At 40.0% G+C, this 27,707-nt stretch overlaps 1 protein-coding gene across 2 annotated transcripts in view; it reads left to right on the top strand.

Annotated features, from left to right (window-relative positions):
• The window catches only part of PEAK1 (pseudopodium enriched atypical kinase 1), a 113,664-nt gene that overhangs the window by 39,292 nt on the left and 46,665 nt on the right, over nt 1-27,707 (top strand). For both annotated transcript variants that reach the window (XM_051628463.1, XM_051628464.1), the window contains exon 2: nt 9,998-10,163. The gene's annotated coding sequence lies outside the window, so the exon portion shown is untranslated. The remainder of the gene's footprint in view (nt 1-9,997; nt 10,164-27,707) is intronic.

A 27,707-nucleotide genomic window follows, 5' to 3' on the forward strand; every position in this document is an offset into this window, starting at 1 on the left:
TGGAGTTTTATTCTGAATAAACGTATAATCAAATGTTTTCTAGAGGAGCATTTAACAGATTTCTCTGTAGCTTTGGTAACAGTTTTATTGAAGTATAGCATTCACTGAGGTAATTTCAGCCTGGACAATTTCTTTAGCTAGTTGAGCCATGTCACTTTGGCCCTGTGCTCTGCAACAGTCTGTCAAATTGCTCTGGGGCAGCAGTAGCTCATATTTTTGATCCAGGATTCCTCCCTTACTGCTGGTACCTATTTGTGTATTCCTAGTGAACTATTCCTCAGGCATTTCTCAGCTTTGTGTGTTGTCAAGCGACTCCTTTTTCATTACTGTTTTTGTTGTACTTTGCTACCCTCTTATCTTTTTCTTGTTTTTCTTTAACTGAAGGTTTTAAATTTTTTCTCTGGCAAGAGAGTGTAGAATTAAAGCTTTCGAAGTTCTTCCTTTTCATTTGTGTTCCTATATCAATGCAAGTATGTAACTCTTGCATTAAGCTTGATACTAAACTTAAGTATCATCCTTTGCATACATTTTTTGAGAAAAAGCTGTAAGAACAGCATGAAGCTCAACTGTGGTGTTAGTTTAATGGCAGAGCTAGAGTAACACTTGCTGTGTATGGTCTGCTGACCTTGCCTGTTTCCGTATTGCTCAGGACCAATTGTTTCCAGCTTGCAGCTGTTTTATACAGTTTAGTCTGTGTAGCTGCCAAAAACACTTAAAGCTCAACCTGTCTGTCATAAGAGCTTAAAGAAATTATCTGTCTTTTCTTCTGTGTTTGGAAAGATGAAGATGCTTTGTATTACAATCCCAAATTTCCCTGTTGGGTTCAATTCACAAGCTGCGGCGAAGTCGTTAAACAGTTGGTTTTAAACAGCGCAATGTTATCTTACACACACTGATGAAATAAGATGAGAGGACAGTGCAGGGCACAGGAAAGAGAATTTCTGATAACTTTGATGACAAAGAACTTGGAATTGAACACTCATTGAATTTTGTGGCATTTCAATGCCTACTACGTATTTTGATATATTTCAGAAATATAAAGTGCTTCTTGTAGTTTTCTATTACAGCTCTAGTTCATTTCCATCAGTATCATTAAGCTGCACTCAGAACAAGGAAATGTGCCTGAAAATACTTGAAGGGAGAGAAATAGCAAGAAATCACAAAGCCTCTTTCTCATGCCCTCAGACATTTGCTGTGGGGTGTTACTCTCACTTCAAGGGCTGTTTTGCCGTAAGGTGGCTTTCTAGCAAATACTACTCTTTTGTGAAATTTGTCAGTGTTAAGTTAGATTTCCTATTCAGAGCACTGTAAATTATGACCTGTCTTCCAGCTCTGCTTATTCTGTTGCCTGACCCTAAAGTTCCTGTCATTGTAACTGAGTTGATGTTCATTTTCTGACATTATCTCACTCATTAAATCCCAGAGGTATTTGTTGCATTTCTTTGTCTTCTGGCTATTCCAACCAATTCCATTTTCTTTCTGCTGTAGTTTCTTGCTTTAGGTTTGCAAATTATATTAGTGCCTTTTTCTTTGAAAGATTAGATTGTACTTCGTTGAGAATTCAAAATGTATGAATTGGCTCTTGTCACAAAGTTAATTTAACCATCATTTATGTCCTTGGAAGTACTCCATTTTTGATCAGTTTCATTTATCTTAAGACCTGCTTTTAAGTAAAACTTTGACAAATTATAGCAATACCTGGAAGATATTTTACCATAGTCTTCTGACAATCATTTTCCTCAAGATCAGTGTCAATTCTTGTCCAGACTAGATTTAAAAATAATAGTGTTATGAAATGTCAAAGCTGGTAAAACTACTGAAAAGCAAGGGAATTTTGACTAATGGCCCGTGTCTGTGGCTTAACATTTAAGTAATGATTGTGTCTGACTTCAGTGATTAGAAGAATTCAGCCAAAGCATTTCTCTAGAGCTTCCTGCTGAATGAAGTTTTGTCTGGTCATAGCTGTGGGAAGAGCTGAGTGCAACACATCTCTGGAATTTTCCAGCTTTGTCTGGGATGCTGCTTGCAGCCATGAGCCCTCTCTCCCAGGGCACGCTGGCTTTCTCGGCTCAAGTGATGTTTTGTGTTAAAGCTGAGTCAGATTTCTGGGCTAAACACTCCTGTGGCAACCCACATGGAGAAGGGTGGTTTCAGTGTAAGTGGATCAGGAAACTGTGTTTGACAAGCGGAGAAAGGGCAGGATTGAAAAACTGAGATTATTTCACTCTGACAGAGCCACCAAGGTCATTCCTACAGGAATTTTATAATTAACAAGGAACACTGATAAAGGCAGTGCTGTGGTCAGTCAGGAAAAAAAAAAAAATCAGAGTGGTCAGACACTGGAATAGGCTGCCCAGGGAGGTGGTTGAGTCACCATCCCTGGATGTGTTTAAGGGTCATTTGGATGTGGTATCGGTAGGTGTGGTTTAGGGGAGAACTTTGTAGAGTAGGGATGATGGTTGGACTCGGTGTTCCCAAGGGTCTTTTCCAACCTGAATAGTTCTGTGGTTCTATGAAAATGTACACCAGCTTCATGTCCTAATTGCCGATGACATATTTACTTGTCTGTGAGTTGGTTCAAAGGACACACAGGATCAAGAAAGATGGGTTCTCCACCTTGGCAAAAGGCAAGAATAGACAGTGTAAGGACTCAACTGTACCTGTGCTCACAGCATGAGGGGCAGGCAGTCCCTACAAGAGGGTTGCAAAGAGCAACATGAACCTCCTGTCCTTTTGAAAGTGATATGCCCAAGAAAGAAAGGAGTTAGGGTTCAGACTTTCTTTTGGTACTCAAATTACATCTGTACAGAAGTTCTTCCAAGCACACTGATGGGGACTGTCCATCTGCTTTTTTATGTGCTACTAACCTGTTCAACAGGCTTGAAACAGACTCTCTACCTCTTCTCCCAGGAAATACATTCTGCAACATTTTATATTAACAGATTTCCTAAGGGAATGCCATGCACGCATTCAGTCTGCCAGTTTCTCTCCATGTCCCAATTCAGTAAGATTTCTGGGTAAGCTCTGTGGTACACCCATGAGTGTTGGGTCCTGTGAGGAGGATATTTGAAGCTGACAGTCATGGTCTGAGGCATGGTGTTAATGGCTGGCTTGTTTGAGATGCAGCCCTGGAGTTAGATCGGGAAACATGGTACAATTTCACATCTGTCTCTGTTGAACTGGAACCAGGGAATCAACATTATGTATTCAAGAGCAAGAAAAATGGCATTCACAGTAAGGTGTAATTTTATTTTTATGGTCCCAAGCTTTCTTAGGTTTGCAATTTTGGATAAATATATTCATGATACCTTGAAAAAGCGGTATGAGTAGAGGTGTGTTTTGTTAAATTGCTTTTGTTGTTGTTGGTTTTTTTCTAGCTTATATAAATGTACATATTCTGTAAAGATCAAAGGTGACCTGAAATATTGTTTATAAGAGTTATTTCATCCAAATTATAGTTCTTTCAAATGCAAAAGATGGGGGAGGGGAATAAGAACTTTTATGTTTGTTCTCTCAAACTTGGGTTTTGTTCAAAGTTTATTGTCACAAGACATTTTTATTTTTTTACCAGAATTGCTAAGAAGCCAGTGAAGTATATGCTAACAAAATCATGTGCAGTAATTTAATAAAATCATCTCCTAGTTGATCTCACGAGCCACACACTCTCCTATGCATACTGTCATTATTGCATTAAATCTCCTGAGAGTTTCCAGGAAACCTTTTTTATACTATTACTTGAAAATATATATGGCTTTTCTTTTGATATAAATCTTTTCAGGTCTGCTTAATTTTTAAATTATTTGTGCAGCAAATCCATAAAGTTAGGTTGACAGTACTGTTTCTAGTGCTTCTGAAACCACCTTTAAATCTGCCTTGAAAGATCTGTCAACTCAAATTGTTACATTTGCATGTTATTTCTAGAGCTTGTGCAAGTTAAATATCTTCCATTTGTCTGCAATTTTATAGTAAAGTTCAAGGGAGAAGACAATTTGCTTGTGACAATTTTGAAAGACTGCTCAATACATTTATATAAAACCAGAAAAAGTTCTTCTATGATTGAAAGAAAAAAGTGGGAAGAAAATGGCAACTCCTTGTGTATGAAGCTGTACAAGTCTTCTCAAAGTCTGAATACTTGAGAACCTTAAAGTGATCTTGTTTATTTAAACAAGGAATGAAGGATTTTGTCAGGGAAGATGTGGGCTTTAATTTGTGTAGAACAGAATCAGAAAGGTATTGAGAGACAACAAGGCAGATATCTGAGGTATGATTCATAGAGTTAAATGCAATTCAGGTTTTGTGCATCTATGGAGAAAGTTATTTCCAGTACTGAAGTAACTCTAGGGACACTTTTAAGAAGTCCAGTTAATTTCTCAGGTTCTTCATATTTACACACATACAAACATTATTTGACAGCAATTAAATGTTGCCTGTATTTATTTCAAATAGTAACTAGGTGTGAAGTGTTTATTTGCAGGAGGGAAAGAAAGAAAATGTACATACAGTTATTAAAAAGTAGAAGTAATGTTCCTCAGATATTAAAACCATGAGTACTTTGTTCATACTTGAAGTGCATATTTATTTTTTAAAAATGGTTTTGGAGAAACCTGGAAGAAAAGTCTGTCTCTTCCTCCAGAAGTTAAGGTTGTGCAGTTCTTGTGCAAATGCTTGTGTGGAAACACACTGGAGGAGAAAAATACCAGAGCAAATTGAAGCCATAATTATTTTTCCATTTTTCATCAGTGGTGATGGGCCTTCTTGTATGCTACAGGCAGAAGTCATCCCATCATGAGGAAGTGCATGGTGGTAGTATGTGTATCTGTACATGTAAGTGAGCACATCTATTTTAGGAGTGTTCTATAGAAGGGTTTCAGCTGTAGGGAAATAATTCTGTCAGTCTGTGATAATGTTGATCTTGAAATTATTCTGCAGTGGCACCTTGCACTGCTTCAATAAATTGTAGCTTTTGTCAGATAAATTACATTGGTAAAAATTTTCTTGATCTCTAAAACCTTCATTTATTTTCCCATTAAAATATATACATTCTCCAACTTCCATTCTTTCCCTTTAAATCTGTAAAGCACAGCATATTATGTGGTTTCTTTGTTGATTTTGAAGATAATTTTTAGCCTGTCAAAGGCCTTCTGTCTCAACAACTTTAAAACAAAGATATTTTTTTTAATGGATGATAAACTGCAGCCGCCAGATTAGCAGACATAAGAAACTGGAAGGGGAGGATCTCACAGATGGTTCTAATAAAACATGGCAAACAGCAGAGGAGCGTGGTGGTGAACTGGGGGGGTGGGGTGGTGGATTGAAAGTCAAATTGTAATCCCAGTGCAAGTTTTGGGTTTAGTTTGTGCAAGAAAGTTGTATAAACAGCATTTGAGGGTTTGAGGTTGGGTGGGGTTTGCATTGTTGCTTTTAATTCTTCCTGTTGCTACAGTGCTGCTGCTTTTTCCTGTGTCCTTATGTCCATGTTGCTACCTGAAGCTTGTATTGCTGTGCCAAGAGTCCTCCTCTAGAAAGCCATATTCAGATATTAATCAGATTTTGTGAACGTGAAATACCAGCAAGAGCCTAGATTTTCAGTAACTGTTGAGTCAGGAAATGTTTCTTATTACACAAAGAACAGTAAAAAAGGTGCAGCAGACTTCTGTTGCTTTATTGACAGGTGCTGCTCCTGTTCCTGTCTTCCATCCCACAGCCTCCCTCACAGGAACCTACAGCTCTTTGTGAATTTAGTTAGTTCCCTTTGGCTAAGCTTGAAACTCTGTTCCAAGCTTTAATAAACCATGTGTTCCTTTAATCTGTAAGAAGTTTGTGCTACATTATTCATTCAGAAGGATGAATGACTAGTAGTACCTTCTGTCTTCTTCCTGCTAAGTTTCTCCTCTTATTAAATAATGTTTCATCTGTAGTATTAGGCCAAAAATGAATGAATTACAATTGGAGAAGTAAAGTTGCTGAGGGCCTGGATAGTCCCTGGTGGTCTCAGAATTCAATCAGTAGTTCTTGACAGGAATGTTTGGAGTTCTGTGGCACAAGGAGGAGTAGCTGTTTTTTGTTTTAACCATTTCAATGCAGACGTGCTGTGTTTTAGCATCTTGATCTTGGATTTTTCATCTTGGTAGCTCATGGCAAGGTGTTTTATTTGGTAAAAGGAAATATGTTCCCAATGCATGTACTTGAGATGATGTCACTTTCAGGTACAATTGGCAGATTTGTGTTGTAGAGTCAGTTTGATTACAGTGAATTGTATCCAGCTTCTTAGGATGGCTACTACAGCGCTCAGATATATTCTCTGTTCCTTGGTAGATGGTACATGTGTGCTCAGAGTTGGGTTTTAACCTGTGCCTGGATGATCAGACTACCAGAAAGATTGTGGTTCTGGGCAGAGAAACTTATTTTCACCTTGTTTCCAGAACCAAAGCCATTAATCCGTTTACTTTTTTCCTCCTCTGTCTAGTATTTTCCTTCTTCAATGAAAGGAATAGTGTTCTGAGAGCACAGGGTCTTTTGACCAGAGCAGGAGCCCTTTGGGACATCTCTTCATCTTGCAGTGTTAAAAGCTTTTCAAATCAGGAGTTCAGGAGTAGCAAACCCTTCAAATGCATGAGTAACAGAGTTGTTTTGAAGAGTCCTTAAGCATGAGCAAGTCATTAAGTACTTCCTTTCTCTCCTATGTGTAACAGTATACTCCTGCTATATTTAGCATTTTAAAAAGTAAAAAAAGTTTTGACTTTAAACTCTTTTTCTGAGTTTTCTCTCCTGTACATCTATGAAAAGTCTATCTGGAAGGGAAGGCACACTCCCTGTACAGAGTCATTCCCTTTCTCTGTCTCCTCTAAGAGTAGATGTAGCCTGACTACAGCTTTTCTTCACTCAGGGAGACAATTTTGAAGTAAAAAGGTTATTACTGTCAGGAGAGAGAATGCATCCCTTTGTATTACCTGACCAACAGTCAGGTAATGCCACTTCCAGATGCCATCACCTGAGAGCCTGTTCATCTGTACAGTAATAACAGTAATGTTTCCTCACACTTCAGAGGGGGCTCTAGAAATTCAGATCCATATTTTCTGTACCAGGTGACTGGTGAAGCTCTTTGGCAGAGCTGCTGTGCATCCATTGTGTGCTGCAGGCCTGTGTCATTTCATAGAAGGAAATCCCATGGCCTAATGAAATCCTTTAGCTGTTGATACTGACCCTGTGATATTGTGTTATGGTTTGCTGATACAGTCTATTTGGAAATAATGTTTTTCCTCTCTTTACTGTATCATGCAAAAAGAACAACGTGACATGCAGATTTATAATTATGTGTTTTTACAGGGGTTTGTGTCCAGGATACCAATATGCTGATACATTAAACAATTTAACTGTTGCCAGAATCCTACTAGCTTGGCACATCTGATGGCCAGCTGAAAGTGAAGAGTAGTTCTCATGCTAAAATCCAGGCAATGCACAGAATGCCAAAGTATCACCAGTCATTCACAGTCCATAAGGGTTCATTTGCAGTCAATGTTAGTAGGAAAAATATTTCCCAAACCAGGGCTTCATTTCCTTGTGGATTTGCTTCAGTTTTCGTCTCCTTTCACAGCCAGTAATCATAACGTGTATGGTGGGTTTTGAAATACGGGCTTCCTGTAACTACGCTTGTAATTAGATGCCCTTTTATTCATGGGCTGTCACTCAGATTGACGGGACAGATACCTCCCAGCGTTGGCAGTTGCTAGAAAGCAGGGGATGTTGTGCAGCAATGGCTTGTGATTCATTTGTTTAGCATTCTTTGCTCTTTGTTTTGTGAGGACAGCTTGTGTGGGAATGAGTCACATGGCAGCTCTTTTCTACGGCCTGCAGCCTCTGTGGAAAGCCAAGGAAAAAGAACGGGGATTTATCTACATCTCCATTTACTCTATCCATGCTATTGTCCAGTAAAGATAGAGCAGCAGCTAAAAGGATTTCATGTCATCTTTATCAATTAACTTAAAATGTTGTAAATTAAGCTATGGTACTGGGTACTGAAACATAAGTAAATATAGAGTGGTCAGGGTTTGATTCTTTTTCGAGTGCTAAATTGCATTTTTAAAGTCAATGTGCTGTTTGTGAATACAATAAGAACTTCATATATGATTTCCATATCACTTGTTGACTGAGCTACCTTTTAATATGCAGTATGCTCATGTTGGGGATAAAATGTTTTCTGTGGTACCTATAAAATATAATTTAATGGCAGCTTTAAAAAAACTCCTAAATGTTCCTTATGAGGCACAGGAAGACCTGATTTGTATAACGTTGTGGTAGTGAATCTGCAAAACCTCCCGCTGTGCCAGAGCTCTTGGAGTGCAAGGAAGAGCAAATCATGGAATTATAGAATGGTTTGGGTTGGAAGGGACCTTTAAGATCATGTAGGTCTAACCCCCCTGCATGGGCAGGGACACCTCCCACCAGCCCAGGTTGCTCCAAGCTCCATCCAACCTGCCCTTCAACACTGCCAGGGATGGGGCAGCCACAGCTTCCCTGGGCAACCTGGGCCAGTGTCTCACCACCCCCACATTGAAGAATTTCCTCCTGATGTCTAACTTAAATCTCCCCTCTTCCAATTCTAATTCATTCCCCCTTGTCCTCTCACTCCCTGCTCTTGACCAAAGACCCTCCCCAGCTTTCTGGAGCCCCTTCAGTTACAAATGGGAAAGCAAACTCCTTCACTACTGCTAGGTAAGGTTTTCAGAATTTTAAGACATGCAGCATAAGCTCTTGACTTATCTCTAATATCTCCATTTAGATGATGAGCCACAAGTTGAAGTTTAAGACTAAATGAGGAGGGTGTTCACCCGTCTCATGAACTTAATGTGTGTTTTCTGTTATGTTGACTCTTACTTATCTCACCTGTTGCTGCTCATCTGCAAAGCAATTTCAGTATCTTCAAATGTCCTAAAAAATGATAATGTTGTAATAACAGTTGTCAGGGCGTTTTGCTTCTGCTGCTCAGCAGTTGATGGTTTTGCTTGTCGTGCTCATCAGTGCTGTCTTGCTATTGTACAGTTGGTGTATGCTCACCAGACTGTAACTTCTTTTCACAGAAGTTAAAGTGCTTTGCTCCATGTTATCTGTGGCTGTCATAAGACAAATAAATTCTTTGGGCCTTTGTGTTTGCATTCCACCAACTTTGTAACCCAGAAATGTGTTTATACTTGAAGTCACGGCAGCAGAACTGGGGGGTTGGGTCTAGGGGTGCTAGGGAGAAGCAAAAAAAACAGCCCAGAAACAAATCTCCAAAAGAACTAGACAGTGCTATCACCTTGAGTAACTCAAAAGACCTCTGGGAACATTAGAGACACAGCCTGGACATTGTCAGAAAACCGACAACTGCTGCTCCATGAGGAGATGAGTGTGCTATAAATGTCTCTGTTCAGTTGTGCTGGGCTGAGGTGAAGGTTATTTATGTGATTGAATTACTGGAACAAAGGTCTAACCACCATGAACTGCTTGTATACAAACATAAGTGACATAAACCTGTGTGCTTTTGTTCTGCTACAAGACCTAATGCATGTAGCTAGTCTTCTTCATTTTTCCCTAGGTCATTCTTTATATTTTCTCAGGAAATTGTAGTTATTAATGGAGAAATTGTTAAGGTTATGTGTTCCTTCTACTTGGAGAAGTCCTCAGTTACACTAGCTAGCCTCCATGGGCCCTTCTTCAGAGCATGCACTCCAGCCCATGCTTTTATTGCCAAGGAAGCAGTGTGGCTATCTAGCAGCTCCACTGAAAAGGATGCTGTAGCAGTGTGCTCCTGGGGTTCAGCAGAAAAAGTGGAATCAAAAGGTGGAGGAAAGAGTCTGGCATGCCAGCCATGCAGCCAGAATACTGGAAAGAATTCAAGTGTCTCTTTATGTGGCTCTTGTAGCATTGAAGAGATCAGGAGATTGCTAAGGAAGGAAAATTAGCAATAAAAATCCCATGTGAAATCATTTAAAATAACATAATTGTCTGTCTTTTACAGAAAATGTTGCTGTCCTGAAGTCATGAAGCACAGGGACTGAAGCAAATTTGTCCAGAGAAGTAAGAAGTTTTGAAATTCTCAGTGGGATTTCTTGCTAGTGGCTGCACAAGGCTTTGCAAAGTCAACTGTTGGCACTGGAATGGATAAAATGCCTCAAACTTCAGTGGTAACTAATTTTTCTGACATCTTTTTATTTCCATAATACTGTATCATAAGATAATTTGTATGGATTATAGAGGAACTTCTAATTTTAAGCTCTACTTCTAGACTTTAAATAGAGGAGTCTTGCAAAAACCAAGCATTGGATGAATCTGTAATTTTGTGGATTTCATTTATTAACAAGAAGTTGAAATTTTAATATCTGATGGTAGTTGAAATTTCTTCCTGAGGGTTCATCCCATTTCTTCATTGAAAAGCAAAATTAGGTTTTGCTATTACTGTTAGTAAGTGCCTTTCTACCAAACACCTAGCAAAGCTGCAGCGCAGAACAAGATGCAGAACGATCTCTGTAACTGGTTTTAGTTCTACTGGAAGTGATTTGTGTGATTTGTGAAACACAGGTAGAACCATATCTATACAGGACACTATGAAAATTGCTCATTTCTGCTAACCATAAACATTTCCTCAAAAATCTGTTTTATTTTTCCATTTTATTTTTTTCTTTGCTGTTCTTACCTGCTTATCCTGTTGTCTGCCCTTCATCTACTCATAATCAGGTATGAAACATCTAAAATACTTTTATCCCATACCTGAGACCTGTACTAAGTCTTCACCACGTCATTGTACTAGTCATGAATACAAAAATATGCTCCTTTTTAGTGTTGAAGTGGGAGTAGAAAGAGCCAGACTTCTCCTATCTGTCCAACTGTAGGCTCAGTCTTTGTGAAAGTGAGTGACATGCAGCCAGTTACTAAAACCAGAAGGTTTAATGGGAGAGGGTCACAAAATTCACCACACCTCTAGTAGTCCAAGATGATGAGTTGATATCTCTTGAGAGAAGACAGTAAAAGCCTCACTGAACCTTTGTAACCTTAATTTGGTTACACTGATGGCAAACATTAATATAACTGCATATAGCATAACTGACATATTGCCACTTGTCTTCCATCTGGCATGAATCAAAAAAGGAAATGTGTATGCCTAATGTTTTTATTTGCTGCAATTTCAAAAATGTTAAGTATTCAAATTATAGACATTTAGATTTGTTCCTCCTTATATGGTCCTCTGATCTTGAGAAGGAACAGGTCTTGATGCTATTTTTGTGACTTTTGGTAGAAAAGTTAGCACTGCACTTCTGAACTTTCCAAGTATAGCTGTTCTCTCTTACCCAGTCCAAGTAGGGTGTTTATTCCATCCCTCTATGACAATCTTTATTAAAACTTTAATGGGAGTAGTGTTTGTGCCCATTCTGTCCTCATTTCTGTGAGGGTGAAAGGTAGGACTTCAGAAAACATTCAGCATGACACGAGTGTTCCTATCTGAACTCCACCCTAAGGCTCCTTGTGCCTCTGCTGAGAGCACAGCCAGACCAGCACTTTGGAGCTTCCCAATCCAGAACAGTTTGGTCAATGCATCTGTTGGTCAATAGGCTGGTGGGTTTCCTAACTGGTTTCCCATCTTTACTAGTTGACTGGTTTGTTGCGAGTTGTTTGTATAGTGTCTGTTTCTCCTACTGTATTGGTAAGAAAGGAGGACTTGCAGGGTCCATTCATCTGCAGTGGTGACAAATGAAGCCCAGAAAGGGCTTAGAAGAAGAATGTTTTCCTTTCAAGTTTTCAGATTTACTGTGCTCTTTATAATGTTTTTTCCCTGTTCTTACCTCTGTAGTCCTTTTTCTTGGAATGTTTGCACGCTTGTGGATCTCTAATTCATTGATGTGTCTAAAGAGAACAAGAGAAAAAGACAGTTTCAGTTCTCATGTCTTTAATTGGCAAAAGCTGTGGAGCTGGGGCAACTCAGTGTGCCTTCATTTTTCTGTAAGGCGCTTAAGAGCCCAGAGCTATTAGCAGCACACATTAAAAAGCAATACTAGTCTCAAACTCTTACTCACTTTTAGTAAGGAGAACATATGAACTTGGCATATCTTTGTTCAGCAGTTAGGAGAAGATTCAAGTAGTTGACAACCTTTATTGTTTTAGGGGAAAAAAACTCTTACAAAACTGAAAGGTGATGTTTTGTTTGTTATCGTGTAAATTGCTGCCTGGTAGAGCAACTTTTTCTTTATGCATCCAGCCTTTGTCAAAACAGCAGTAAGTGCATATGTACCAGGATAATGGCTTCAGCTGAGGCAACAGGTTCCCACAATTGTTGCTGTATTCAAATTACTTTTATTTAGCTGATAAAAGTGACAACTGGTGGCCCTGGAACAGGAATAGCAGTGCTATGAGATAGATTACTGGCACCAGAATATCTCAATAGTCTGAACATCAAGAGGTTTGTGTAGTTTGAGGAAGTGCTGGGTGGGAGGAGGCCTGGGAGGAGGCAGGAGCTGCTTTTTGGGCAGATCTTCCCCCCTGGAGATGCTCTGGAGTGGCCTAGGTGGGAACTGACTGAGGCTGCCACATGAACAGATTCTGTCTCAGAGAACAGCTGGAGGATGTTGCATGGGAGGTGCTCTTGGCTCAGGGATTTCAAATGGGAGGGTTTTTCTCTCAGCTTGAGAACACATTTTTTCCACTTGACTCACAGAGTGAAATCTAAATGAGTGATAAAATTTCTAAAAGCAGTGCTGAATTGGGTAGAATAATAAAAAATGCATTTATCATCAGGAAGGAAGAGCAAAATAAGGGGAAAGATTTAATGACAAGGAAGTCACCACCTTGTCAATAACAATGGAAGGCTGCGGGCAGCTGAACACACCTCTGTCCAGCAGCCTGCTGTGCTCTCCAGCCACAGTCATCTGCCATCAGAGGGAATATCTCTGGAGCTGTTACCAGCCCTCTCTCCCACCTGCAGTACCCAGCACATTTCTGCAGGGACACTTCCTACACTGCAAATGTGTTTACAGAGGTTAACTGCCTATAGAGTGCAGGTCTGTGTCCCCATTAGAGGAAACTGCCCACTAATTCCTGCAGAAGCTTTTTTCTTTTTCCCCAGGAACAACAGCAGCCTTTGTTTCTTCTCTTTGCCTTGGCACATAGAGCAGGGAAGGCACATAAAATACTGGCACTGGAGTCTGGTGTGATTGATGTGTACTGTGGGTAAAGCTAGGTACCTGCAGGAGACAGGGAGGGGCTGCTGTATTAAGTGTAGTTTTAAGATAATAACCATTAAAATATTCCTTTAATGATTTTACATTTCTATACTGCATTTCCTCTGTGCTTTTCTGAACACTTGGCCAAACTTCAGCTTCTGGATCAATTACTTTGTACTTACAGTTTGAAAAAGCTGTGGGAGCAGAGACACAGTGTTCTGTGTGCTGCCAGCTGCCTTCCCCATCAGTTGCAGGAATGGCAGAATGCTAGAGCTACACCAGGGAGGAGATTGGGTAACATTTTCAACTAGATTTCAACAAAAGAGAGATTCAAACCCCAAGCTTTTTAGCTCTATCTCAGAAGTAGCTAAAGATACTAAATTCAGGCTATGTTTGGGTTGGGGGAGCTAAGGAAAGACTTTGTTCTTCCCCTGAGACCTGACTTGCTAGTTTTTCATGTTCCAACTAGGCTTTTTTCAGTTGAGGTTTAAATGTCTGAGGATGATTCAAAATGGAAACACTGACAGAGTAAGCAACATAAAAATATTTCTTAAAAGTCACTATGCACAACTCTTTCCAAAGGGCCCTTCTGGTTTTTCACCAGCTTGCATTAGCCTCCATTTTCACTTATGCTTATCTGTGAAATCTGTTCCCTCACAGATATGCTAAATATTTTCCTTGTCAGTTCACTTGATAAAAGGAGACTGATGCCTGTGTTTGTTACATTCACTGCTGTGATGGCAGTCCCTGGAATGTTCAAATAAGCAGGACAGGCAAAATGGAAAAAACCATCAAATTTGCAAAGCTCTTCATTTGGAACAGGCTCTTGTGTTTTACATCAGAACAGCTTCACTGCTGGGTCTTCTCTTTTTCTGTGATGGGATGGCAGGTCACTTTTTGTGGGAGCAGGGAATTTTCAGTGACAGGGAGATAAGAGGCCTTGTTATGTGGTGAGGTCTTCGATTTTCAGTTGTTCAATATTTATAACATTCATCTACCTTAATCCCCATCATGTGATACTAGTGTGTTTTACTTTGTCATTTGATTTATCAGCTGTTCAGTTGGTGATAATTAGATTGTGTTTTTCATGCTGGGCCCTTTAATTCTTCTCTAGCCTGTTACTATGTGATGTGGTCTTGGCAAGAAAAACCTCATTCTTTAAAAAAACAAGCAAAACTGAACACATCTCAGATCCTGCTAATTAAGGAAATTATCAACTTCTAGGGTTGAAAAAGATAATCAACACATTTGGACCTGCTGCAAGCAGGAATCGTTTTGTGTGAATACAAGTAACTTTCTTATTGAGATGGAAAATATTACCTATGCAGTTGCCTTAAAAAGAATTTTTTTAAGTGCTGTCCAGATATTGAAGAGTTTAGAGCAAAAGAACAGCCCCAGTACTGCAGGCTACAACCTGCAAATCAAAGTTGTTAAGTGAGCTCCATATTCTCCCTATTAGGAAATGGCATATAGGCCATGATGTAAATATCATATATCTGGGCTGCCTGCTAATACGAAGAGCAGAGTGAGGGAAGGAGAGAACAGAGAGCAGTCCCATCTAAAAATACAGCTGAGCAGCAGGGGCAGCAGTGTTGCAGGCAGTGCAGAGAGGAGGGCTGCAGCCCAGCCTGTCCTCACGGCAGTGGGAGCTGCTGGTGCCTGACAGGGGGCAGAAGGGGTCCCGCTGTCCCCAGGCTCCCCCCGTCCACCCCAGCATTCATCTCGGGCAGTGAGTTGCTTCAGCAGCATCTCCTGCCTGTGAAGAGCAAATAACAGAAACGTTTGGAGGCTGCTCAGATTCAAAGGGTGTCTTAGCAGTTTACCCACAATGCAGCATTTCCTTAAGTCTCCTCAGTGTGATTCTCTTCATATGCTCTCAGATGCAGTTGCTGATGGTGCACACTCTTTCTTCCTTTGTTCTACACAAGGCGTGATTTTTTTTCCAGGTCAATCATCATGATGTTAAATATGAACAATACCATATATGTATAAAGCAAAAATGCTTTGTAGGTGAATAGGTAGGGGTTTTAACAGAGTTCTAAATTATTCCAAAAATACCTGCCTTGCTTTCTTTTTCAGCTGTCATATATGTCATTCTTTCTATGACTTAACCTATTTTTTTGCTGAGCTTTTCTTTTTATTCCATTGCTTTCCATTTTTGGTAATAAAAATTCTGTCTATTTTCCAGAACAAAACTGCAGGTTATACTTTAACTTGCACTGTTGTGGTGACACTTTCTGACTTGGGTTATGGTAGCATTCCGAAGATATTGAATAAAATCCTGACTTTCCCTGCTGAAGGAGTGTGTTAGGCAGTGTGCAAACATAATTGGGATTGTTTCTTTTCCGATGCCAGATAAGATGGTGTGAGGACAAATAAAATACAAAATGAAAAGAATCCAGATTCTTTAGATTCTTGCCTCCCCACCCAGTTTTTTAACAACATTGCAGGTACACTACTGAGAGGCATGAAGTTTTTCTTCTTTATAACCCTACCCAACATCTAACAATTATTGATTAGTTAAGTTTCTCTTCGCACTGTGTCTTTACCAACAACTTCTGAGGGTCCATTGTTGTTTTTACAAACATCTTTACCAGACTAAACTATCTCAGATTTTTCACAATAGATTTCTTGAGTTAGTAACTAGAAATGTCTCAGGAGCTACCATTTGATAAAAAGAAGTGACAAAATATTTTCTCCTGATCAGTGCAGCATTAACCAGCTGTGTAACCAGTCAGAGGGACTGAGCCTTTCTGCAAATCCATATATTCAGGGAAAGGATTTCTGAAAATAGAATTGGGGAGGACAACTTTCCCCTGATTGTACTAACCTCCACTTTCACGTTTCTTTTTTGCTGCAGATACCATTCAGATGCCAATCAGTTTAAAAATGTATTTCATTGCAAGCAGGAGAGGGGATGCATGAGCAATTTCACCTTCCAAACATTTCAGATGTCTTGAGCACTATCTCTGCCATCCTCTTTTGTCATAGTTTCAGAGTTTCACTGCACGGCAGTGAAATCAATATATTTGACTTCTGGCATTGTACTGTTTGTCTTCAACATCCGTATAAAGCTTACTTAGGAAACAACACAGACCCTCAAATTAAAAGGTGGCATACTGTGAGAAATAAACATGTATGACTGTAATAATGCCAATCATAACATTTTGGGGTTTATTTTATTACATTGGTTTTGTGGCTTCAGTGTATTTTAAGTTTAGGGCTTAGATTGGGTGAATTCATGGGTGTTAAAGGGTCATTAAATTAATCACAATTTGAGTTTTTAATGGAAATGCCCTTTAAATGGAAAAGACATTTCTTCATCAGCTAAAGAAAGGCAGCACCAGGCTCATAGAAGGAAAAATAATCTTTGTGTAACTTAGTCACTGCTTTCCAAGACTTCAGCTGATAATATCTATTAAGCTTGATTTTAGTGATGGATAAAAAAATATAACTTTGAATATCTGAGTGGTATGTCATATGTCAGTCTTGCATCAGTCAGTATTTGGTTAATTATCTAAGTATCACTGCAAAGAGAGCAGGCTCCAGCTGGCTGTAATTAGGGCTGAATTGTCCCATGCCTTCAATATAATTTTTTACATTCATGGGATCTGCAGCTTTCTGTTGTCCTCATTTCCTGTAACATAAAAGTACTTGTATCTCAAAGAATTAAAGAGGGGCAGATAGGGAGAGACTGTGTTGATAAATCTTACTAACATCCTTAGAGATATGACTAAGAAATATGCATTGCAAATTTAAAAAAAAAAAGGGGGGGGGGGGGGGGAGGAAGGGGGGAGTGGAAATTCATCAGGAGTCTTAGCCAAAAAGTGTTATTTCAGTTGATGAAAAGAAAAGGTGGATCTTTAGAAAGCACAGTGGGTTCTGTAACATCTGAAATCTGTGCTCTGTAAATCTCGGTCTTAATGAGAGACCGCTAGCCTGTGTAGGAAGAATCTTGGAGAGCAAATCAGGAGTGTGACATAAAACAGTCAATGAAGATTCAGTAATTCAGTAGCCATGGGATACAGCACTAAAAGTGTGATGTATCACATTTTGTTGAAGTATCTTTTTTTTTTCCTTTGGCCTTATGCTGCTGAATTACTGGCACTGCGGTACTGGCATTTGCTTTTATGGTTGTCCTAGAGTCAGGAACCACTCCTCATCTTGTTGTCATTGTGACCTGTGCTCTGGGCAGCCTCTGTTGTTATCAGCCTTTGTTTCAGCTCCTGATCAAGACTAGCAAGTTTCCAAATTATTTTACTGTCTTTGGGGGAAGAAATAGCCTTTTGTTTAGTTTGTATGTGAAATTACACACCAGAATTTCAGTAGTATGCAATGTGAAAGGTATATGCTAAGAACTGGGAGGGGAGAGAAGGGGGGGGGGGGGTTGGCAATTAACATTGTTATTTTAAGAGCATCTGCAAACAGATAAGGCCAGTCCGTAGTCCCAGGAGTACACTAGTCTGTATCTTGAGAGCAGGTAGAACAGGTCTGTTGTGATTGACCTGAGCCACTCATGGTTCTCAAGGACAACAGACCACAGGGAATCTGTTGGTGCTGATGTGGCCCTTGCTGCGGAGGGTGTGACAGGCTGCTCTGGTAATTTGAAATGACTGAAGTATTCCTTTGAGCAGAATGGAAAGGTTTTATGGAACACAGTAAGTCAGTGTGAGCCCAGGAACTTCAGAACAGTGTCTGTCTCGACACGAGGCCTACACTAAACTCTTCCTTTGCTGACATCTCTAGTGACCAACACTTCTTGGGGTGCAGAAGGGAACAGAGCTACAGCAGCTGCTGCTCCCAGCCCTGCAGTGTCATCCCCTCTATGCCTGAACGTTTGGTGCTCATTGCTTATCTTCTTGAGCATATTCAACTTGCTGACCTGGAGGAAAATGATGCTTTCTCCCCATCCATAGGCTGATTTGCTGCAGTTTGAAAGCTGAATCTCTTCAGAGGTGTCAGCAGAACAGCAGAGCCAGAACAAGAGGAGATGTGAGGGAAGATGAAGGTGATCATCTTCAACTAGTTTAAGTGTGCAAATGTCTTATGAGCATAAGGACCTAAAGGAAGTTCACCAAAACACTTGCTGATAAAGATGTAGAAGTTGAATTCCTTTTTCTATATGAAATGCAAATTAAGTATTTTAATAGTTAGAAATAGTTGCATGTCTTTTACTGACAACCCTCGTATGCCTGCATTTTCTTTTCAGATTTAGATGTATTCAGACAGGCATCTCCAGCAGTGGCTGTGCAGGTACCTCTGAACTGCATTTGCAAAATGTTTTTGCAATGTGATCATGTCACTGTTTCTACCCTCTGCATGCGAGCAATCTTTCCTCAGTGCCATGGCATTGTTCACTAGACTAACATAGGTAGTTAGTACGTAAGAGCAATTTTAGTGCTGCAAGTCTGAAGCTTAGAATACACACATGGGGAAATAAATTCTATTTTCTGTGCTGAAATAAACTTTTTCAATATTCATTTGTGTAGCTGATTACATTTTTAATAGAGAATTAATGTATGTTTTGTTGTTTAGACAAGAATCCTTTGTGGAACTGCTCCTGTGAAGGCATATATTCTCTAAGCATAGAAATTAGAATCACATTCTGTTTATTGACAAAGAAGTCTCTTAATCGTCAGCATTTAGATTATTTCCTTGAAACTTCACTATGATGACTGTGGAAAATCAGCTGAATAGATGAGTAGCTGTAACAGTAAACAAGTAACCGACCTCAGGCAGAAGTTAAAGCATGTATCCTGCAGTTCAGGTCACAAAGATCTAGGTAGCTTCCAGCATGAGGGATAGTTTCATAATTGTTGGGAGTTGAACTGCACTAACTGCCAGCCCTCTTGCTGCAGTGGTGTGCCACAGGAGGAGTTACTTTGGTGTTGAGGGTGACTGGAGTCTGCTGTGATGTTTGATGCTTCATTTTCACAGTACTTTCAGAAAGCCTTGTGCCTCGGTACGTTATTATCTTGGACTCTGCAGTTGTTTCTTATTTAAATGTCCTATCTCACTTGAGATTTAATGTAATTAGAACCAGCCTGTGGAAAAATCTTTTTCTATTATGTGTTAGCTATTGTTCCAGTCAAGATGGTAAAGCAAATCAAGCAGGATATAATGAAAATGATGAAACTGTTTGCAAGAGACAGTTTTCCTGAGGGAAGTAAAAGGCAGCACCACTTCTCATTTTGCTTTGTATTTCTAAACATGGTATGTGCCTGGAGTGACTCCACTGAGACTTGTCTGGTACACCTGACAGCAGCCTGACTTGGCTGTTGCAGGAGGAACCAAATGTACCACAACAACAATCCACTTCAGCACCCTGCCCAGCCAGCACTGGCTCTGCTTGCCAGCTCAGGTCTGTGAGAAGGAGCTGGGTCTACATTAACAGGCATTGCCTTAGATTATTATTTTTTTTTCCCTCCTGCTATAGCATCTTGAACGGGGAGATCCAGAGTGCAGTGTCTGAAAAGACTGCAAAGCCATTGGTACCCAAAGCTGTAGTGTAAGGTGTGTTTCTCAGTCAAAAAGCAATATTCCAAAAAGGGCAGGGAAAAATGTCAGAGGCAGAGTGGGGTATCTTGGTGTGTCTTGGAGGCAGGACCACAGCAAGGCAGGGGTCTGCACTGCCCTCATTCCTGTCCCTGCTTGTGTGGGTGCTGAGGATTTCAGATGTTACTACTCTACATCTTTTAGCTCTTAAATTAGGTTTATAATTTTATGTGAAAGCTGTTTTGCTTTAGTACACGAGCAACTTGTGAATGGGCTTTTGTGTTGTCAGCATGCATTACAGTAACCTGTTTTAATTCACATTAGTATCAATAGACTTGAAGGCAGAGAATCTTAATCAAGAGGCTGCATGCCATAGGATAGCTAGAAATGCTGTGCTTTCAAGGGCTGATGGGAAGATTTGCAGTCTTGCTATTTGAGCTCCCAGCTGTGCAGGGAGGGATTGAGTTGCCAGGTTGCACAGTACTAGGACATTAGGTTCATCTCTGACAATGGGATTTTGAAAATGCAGAGAAGTGCAGCCTGCTGAGCCTGTCTTCATACTAATGCCAGAAGCAACAGATGAGGCTTGATTTTTAAAAGCGATTGACACAAATTCAAAGGATCAAAAAATCATTAGTACCTGCAAACTATTTTAAAACTTCAGGTGCAATTTTACAAAATAAAAATCTACCCAAAAAAGTCTCATTTATAAGTTTCTGCTTTTGGTGTTTTCTAATTTATAGAACACTTGTGCAAAAGTTTGTCTTTTCGGTTGCCCTGAACTCTTTGGAATTGAGGAAACAGTAATTTCTTCCTCTCCCTTTCCTCTCATTCCTTTTTTGTAAAAGAAATTACTAAAAGCTCACAGTACAAATGCTGTATATAAATATTTATAAGAACTTTTGTAACATTAAGCAAGGCAAGGCTCCTTGGCTGTCTCTTTCTGAATGCACATAATAAAGGACCCATCATTTCTTTGAAGCTGCACTTGCTCTTTATTAATGTGACTGCAGATTGGTAGGGACTGTAGGCTCCTGGGGGCTGTAGGGCTGCAGTTGTAGGTAATGACAAAACACAGACTGTTGCTGTGTTCCCTTCTTTTCTGTTTAAATGCAGGAGTTTAACATTTAATAAGGGCACATTTTTCGTGCATCATTTCAATTTTAAGTTGCAGAAAGCTGCCGGGTAAAAACCAGTTACTTGCATTGGATAAATACCTCGTTCCCGACATTTATACTTTGGTCCTGGAAGAAAGAGTTAAATGTCTTTTGCTTTAAATACTAACACTGTCAAACAATTGAATGGCCCTGGAGCACACTTGCAAACCACCTGGAGAGTCCTCCTGTTAATCCAAAAAACGTTTTAGTCTCTGCTATTGTCTCCGGGTAACAGAGCATCCTGTGAATACCTCATAGTGTATCTAATGCCTCTGAGTGGAATGCACTCCTTTCTAAATAGCAAATGGAAACTTGTAGCTGTTAATAGCAGTATTTATCCCCTTGACATCCTTAAAGAATTTGGATCAGATTAAGCACAGGAGCAGTCTAAGGAGAGGAGGAAGAAGAAAGACTTTAGAAATAAGAAGAAGGGAGGGGAGGGGGGAGTTTCTTGATTTATCAAAGCTGAAGATAATTTTAGAACTGGGTTTGGAAGTCCTTGCTCATAACTATATAACCTCTCCTCCTCCTTAAAATAAATAAATTGCCATAAATTGCATGTGCAATTAAATGTACAATTATCACTGCAAGAAAAGACTGCTCTCCTGAGATCATCTCGAGTATGTTTAGCAGCAGGAGATCTTCTGAATCTTAGTATAATGATCCAACATTTGCATCTACAAGAAATAAAAGGTATGGTCCACTTTGCTGTGGGATAACTTAGCAAATCCACCCATACAGCTTAAAAAAAATGCAATCTTTGGACAGTAGTAACTACAACAGTTTTTGAATCACATTCTTCATAGGGAAGATTAAAATTGGACCAAGCAGCATGATTCCTGGGACCCTTTGAGACTTTCATCTGTCTGGGATCCTGGAATGTTAGAGGCTCACACAGATTTGAGGCAGAATTTATTTTATTACTTTTTATATAGCTTCACACTATTTCTTCCATCACACCCTTAATATAAAAGTCCTCACTCAAGCAGTGAACTTGCTGCTAGAGCCTCACATCTTACTTAAAACTAGTTACTACAGAACTGGTAGTGCTGAGCTGTTCCTACAGAACAATCCATTGCTGCAAGTGAAGGCACCGGCAGGATGAAAAATCTGCTTTTTCTCCTTCTTTAGCTCAGCACTGCAAACCTTAACCATGATGTTGGCTAACTTCAGCAAGCAGCCCTCTCATTATCTCTGTGAAGTCTCCCTTCTGCTCTTTTCCTTTCCAGTTCTTTTTTCTCCAAGTTTTAGCAGGTAATTAAAAGCACAGTGGCTGAAGAGCAAAAACTGAATTTTTCCCCAAGTGCTGTTACTTGCAAAATGTAATGCATCACCCACACATCCCCAGGCAGTGACTGAAGATCTCATCTTACTTGTCTTACATGAGACTTAAGCTAAGTCATCTGCTGAGTATTTCAGATGGTGTGCATTACGATTCATCCAGGCTTCTCTGAAAAGAAAAATGTGTGAAAATAAGACATGGTTAATGTACCAGTCTTTCATGTCTAGAGAACGAATTTAACATAGGACATCCGAGATACAGGCCCACAGTCTATCTGCTGACTACACAATGCTAATTAGCATTGTGAAACTGTCCTTTTGTTAATCATGTTGAATTATATCAGGCTTGGAAGAGCTCTCTGCTGGAGCAGAAGTAGAATGTGTTGGTACTGAATTGCATTTGGCACAAGGCAGCGGGGCTGGCAGCAGAGGAGCTGGCAGCTGGAGCAGGGCAGAAGCCCCACCAGGATGGTGTCAGTGCCACCTGCTCCCTGCCACCAGCCCCAGGAATCTCAGTCAGCCCAGCGAGATTCTGCTTTGGGTACCACTAGAGGGGAAGGTTCAGGAGAGGTTTTATGAAGCTGCTCTTTATAACCAGTGTTTCTGAGAAATGCTATGAGCTCTTGTGTGTCTTCCCCCTTTTCTCCTTAGTCTTCCTGTCCCTGCAATGCCATATGAAAGGAAGGAAATTACTCAATACAGAAAAAGGCAGGGAAAAAATTTATATAGCAAAAAATTTTGTATTGCTGTGTGTTGAGAAACCTGCACAGTGCAGGGCAAACCTGTTCACTGTCTCGTGCTTGTATGAAGTAACACAGGGGCGAAGTCCCACAACTACATATGAGCATGATAAACAGCTGATAAATACCCTATTCTTGAATGCAGTAAGTTAATTATTTTTTTCACATACTGTATTCTGTTATCCAAACATAGTTCTAGTCCTGCTGCCTTTATTGAATTTGACATATTGCAGTTTCTGTCAAAATTAAGGCTTGGAGGTCATTGCTAACATACATAGTTTTAACAAATGGGTTTTTAAAACAGTTGACTTAAAGCTGACACTTTCCTGAGGGATTGTTATATGATAAATTATTTGAGTAGGGGGCATTTAAAGCAGCCATAGAAGGTCAAGTTAATGCTGAATTTTCTGGTTAAGCAAAAAATATTTCTACAAATCACTATTAAAATAAAAAAAAAAATTAAACTTTGAACCTTTATGCAAATAGCCCAGACTTTTTTTTTCTGTTAAATATGTCTCATACTATTGCAAACAAAAATATTTGCTTTGTAAAATAGCTTTAAAATGAAAGACAAATTCATTGTATTTGCAAAGCCATGTCTTTTCCTCCTTGTGTCTCTGTATGTCTTCTTTCCAGATGCTGAATTGTAGTGAGTTAGTAAGTATATAAAAGGCTAAGTTAATTTTTAAATATACTATATTTTGGTTTAATATTTTGCTGTATTGTTAAGAATCTAAAATGATAAATAAGTGTAAATTATGTGGATTAGGCCTGGCTATATGTGTTAAGTCTGAAACTTATTTTAAGTAGGAGGTTGTTACCAAGTTGGCATAAGATGTTTTCTATTAATCTTTGTCCTAAAATTTATCAAGGTTTTCAATGAGTACTCTGAAAGAAAATGTAAATAGGGAGAGCAGAAAATGTGAAAGCAGAGATACTTACTGATTTTATTGAGAACAAGGCTTGGGTAAATAATTTTTATTTATTATGTGCATTTGTAAACTGGGAATGAAGAGTTTAGGCCAGGCTTGCCTGACTCCACTGAGAGAAGAAAAGATCCTCAGAAGCCTGTGGAAGTCCTGGCCACCCTGTTGTTATGAGTTCTGGATTACAGTCAGGACTTAAAAGGACAGAGCCTGCACTCCACATGCAGAGGAATCTATTTCAAGAGTAGGTTTGTTTCCATTGTGTTTGTCACTGCTGTGAAGCTCTGGGAACACTGTGGTGTTGTTTTTTAGAGGGCAACAGTCCAAGAGTTCTAATAACAATTCACAAAAGTCACCGGTGATTAAAGGCTTGAGCACCTTGTTTTACAGAGAAGGCCTGAGAGCTCAATTTGCTCACTTTTTTTTTTAATTAAAAAAAAGTCAAAGTAGAGCCAATAGTACTAATGCAAAGGAAACTAATAACACTGTTGCATAGCTGTTGTAATTGCCATCACAATTCACCATTTGAACAACAGTTGGGATTCCAAATGCTGTTTATATAACCACAGCACATGCCACCATGTGTTGTTAGCCAAGTTTGAGCCCATAACCTTGAGTTCTGCCACATACTTTTTTATTGCAAGATTAAGTACTACAGAGAGCATGTGGTCTCTTCTCTGGACCATACTTGGGAGGCCTGGCATACATACATCACCTTATGCACAGTGTTGATGAAGCTGACTGCAGAAGCTGATTGAGATTCCTGAGCAGTTTTCCTCATTCGATGCAGTATGGACATTGTCTCCTGAGCTGCTCATAGAGACTGAGCCCTGGGCCTCACCAGGGAGCAGTGAGGAGAGCACTGCTGCTGCCTGGCCCCTTGGTGCCACCTGCATGGACAGGGTAGTAGCTCCTGGTCCCTCCATTTCTCTTAGACTGGTTCTTAGTCTTGTTTAGTTCAAAATAGTGAGTGCTGCATGTGGCAGGAAGAAAACCTCCCTCCGAGGGGGCAGGTAACAGCCTTTCCAGTTTCACTGGGGTTGGCAGTGGCAGAATGTGATTTTGCTGGGCTGAGGGTGGCTCCTGTGCACTCCATACCTGTGCTGTGGTGGACTGGCAGTGGCCCTGTGTGCTGTAACAGATGCTGTGATAAAAACCTTGTTTGACAGGTACGGAATTCAGATGAGCATGATTCTACTTTTACCTTCAGATCCCTGTAGATTAGTATTCAGTCATCTTAGAAGTACAAGATTAGAAAATTCCTATTGTGTTTTTTCTGAATAGAAAAAGCTTTGTGTTTTTAAGATTCTGCCAAGCACAAGTAGCAAAATTTGTTTGGCAATCAGCTCCTTTAGGAAAACATATCTGTAAAGAACAACTAAAGAAAAATATAAGAGTACCTTTTCTGAAAACAGTCTTTCCTCTTGATTTTCTTGCTTTTGCTAGAGCTTGTTTACAGTGCTTCAGTTTTGTTGTTTCATGCTGTGTTCTGACCTAAGAATGAGCACTGGCTTGGTTTCAAGCTAGTTATTTTCAAGAATAATCAGCAGCCTCTTAATTAGTATCTGAGCACTCTGACAGCATAGGTGGAAGGAACAGCTTCCTGGGCACCCTGTGCTGCAGGAAGGCTGGGAGCAGCAGGGGCAGTGGAGGTTGTGCCAGGCTCAGATCTGGATGCTGTTGCTCTTTCTGATAGAGAAGCCACCTCTGGTTTTTAAGTGGCTGGAGGCAGCTGGGTGCTCCTGCTGCCCACAGAGCAGTGTGGCTCTTAGGGTGGGTTTTGCCTGCATGAAGTCAGCCTTCTCAGGAGTAAGCAGTTCCTTCTTTGCCTTTCCTCATCTGTACAGCAATGGGGTAAAAATTATAGTGGTTTAAATACCTGACAGGTTTAAACATCTCTCTTTGAAAATGAAGGCTATTTCTTCTCTCGTGAAGTAGATTGAGCAAATTCCCTAGCTGCAAAAAACAGTCATTGAATGTAAAGATAAAAACTAAAACAGGATTTCTGTTGCACTTCACTTCTGATTCTGCCCTTGATGATATTTAATGATGGCTTCACTGCATAGCTCCTCCATGTATGGATTATTTTTAAATATATAATCTGGTTTTGTGGAGTAAATTGCTGTTTCTCCCCCTTGCTCTATATAATTTCTTTTAGATAGCCTGAAAAGATGACTGTTAGATGCCCTGTGTTGTGCTGTTAGTCCTTTTCTGTCACCAAGTGATTTTCTTGGGTTTGGGGTCTGTTTCCACACTCCTGTTACAAGCATATTAGGATTTTATACGTAGTGAATTATTTATAATGTAGGTAATTGTATTTGATACCATTATGGGTAAAACCCTCTTTGGTACCAAATGTTAAAAGGAAGCAGGAAGCTCTATGTTAGCAGAAGCCTTGTTTTGTCTGTGCAACTGAGGGAGTTCTGTGGGAGAACCTGTGCACACTGCTATGGACCAGCACTGCAGAGAGGGAACCTGTGCAAGGTCATGTAGAGAGAAACCACAGAGAGCAGTCCTGGGGTGTGTTAGCCCAGAAGGTAGTCAGACACAACACTGAATCATCAGAATAAGTAAAAATACCAACACTTGTATATTATGAATGCTGAAAGTATGCAACTTCAGTGTCTGCTAATTCGTTTTCTGAATAAAATTTCACCTGTGGTGGTGCTTTTTATCCCTAATAGCCTTCTCATCAGTGATGACTTCACATTTTGTGGGGATGGATTCCAGGCAGAGCATGCAGAGTACCTAAGAATATCTGCTGTAAAGTGTCGTTATTTCCTTTTTAACTTCACCACTAGTAAACAGTGATATCTTTAACATTTTGAGTTACAGCTCATCACTCATTTCATTGCTGTAGCTTATGACTGCAGATTAAAATTTCTTGCATTCATCACGCCTGGTACAGTAGCTTATTGGGATGAATAAATGACATTCTAATTAGAAAAGTACTCTGAGGGAGAATAATCTGCTTGAACTAGCTTTGATGACCAAAAAATTACCTGTAGTTAGGTTCTCAAGATTATCAAAGAGATCCTCAAATTAGAATGTCTCTCTTTGATCATAGATGCATGGAACAAGGCAAGATGACTACACCAAGTGGAAGGCAGCGGGAGGAGATGGCTGCTGTGGCACAGGAAGCCAAGGAAGTTTTTACAAAGATTTAAGCCTTTTTTAGGCACTTGCTTCACCAAGTACTGAAAGAGACATGTATCAGTTTAGGGCAACTAAGCTGGGGAAAAGTCTAGGGCATGAGCCTTATGAGGGACAGCTGAGGGAGCTGGGGGTGTTCAGCCTGGAGAAAAGGAGGCTGAGGGGAGACCTTCTCACTCTGCAGCTGCCTGAGAGGAGGTTGGAGCTGGAGTGGGGGAGTTTGGTATCATTCCCCTAGTAACAAGCAACAGGACAAGAGGAAATGGGCTCAAGTTGCACCAGCAGAGGTTTAGATTAGATATGAGAAGAAACTTCTTCACTGAAAAGGTAATTAAACACTGGCACAGGCGGCACAGGCTGCACAGGGAGGTGGTTGAGTCACCATCCTTGATGGTGTTTAAAAGATGTGTAGATGTGGTGCTTGGGAACATGGTTTAGCAGTGGACTTGGTAGAGTTGGGTTAATGGTTGGACTTTATGATATTTAAGGTCTTTTCCAACCAGAATGGTTCTGTGATTTTTGACTTGTGATCTTTGTGTTTTCCACCATAAACTAGTAATGTTTGTGACTTCAGAAGTTGTTTAGGTTATTTCTAGAGACAGGTCCCTTTTATACAAGTCCTCTGTCATTTTATCCAGATTTTTCTAATCTTTTGTAAGACTCCCATCTGGTGCCCTTACCTTAGTAATGACCACCAACTTATTTAGGTATGGCTATGGATTTGTGTGGATCATTGCAAGGCACATGCTAGTGTAACACATTCAC

This window comes from Apus apus, chromosome 10 (genome assembly GCF_020740795.1).
Source record: "Apus apus isolate bApuApu2 chromosome 10, bApuApu2.pri.cur, whole genome shotgun sequence".
Lineage (NCBI taxonomy): Eukaryota > Metazoa > Chordata > Aves > Apodiformes > Apodidae > Apus > Apus apus.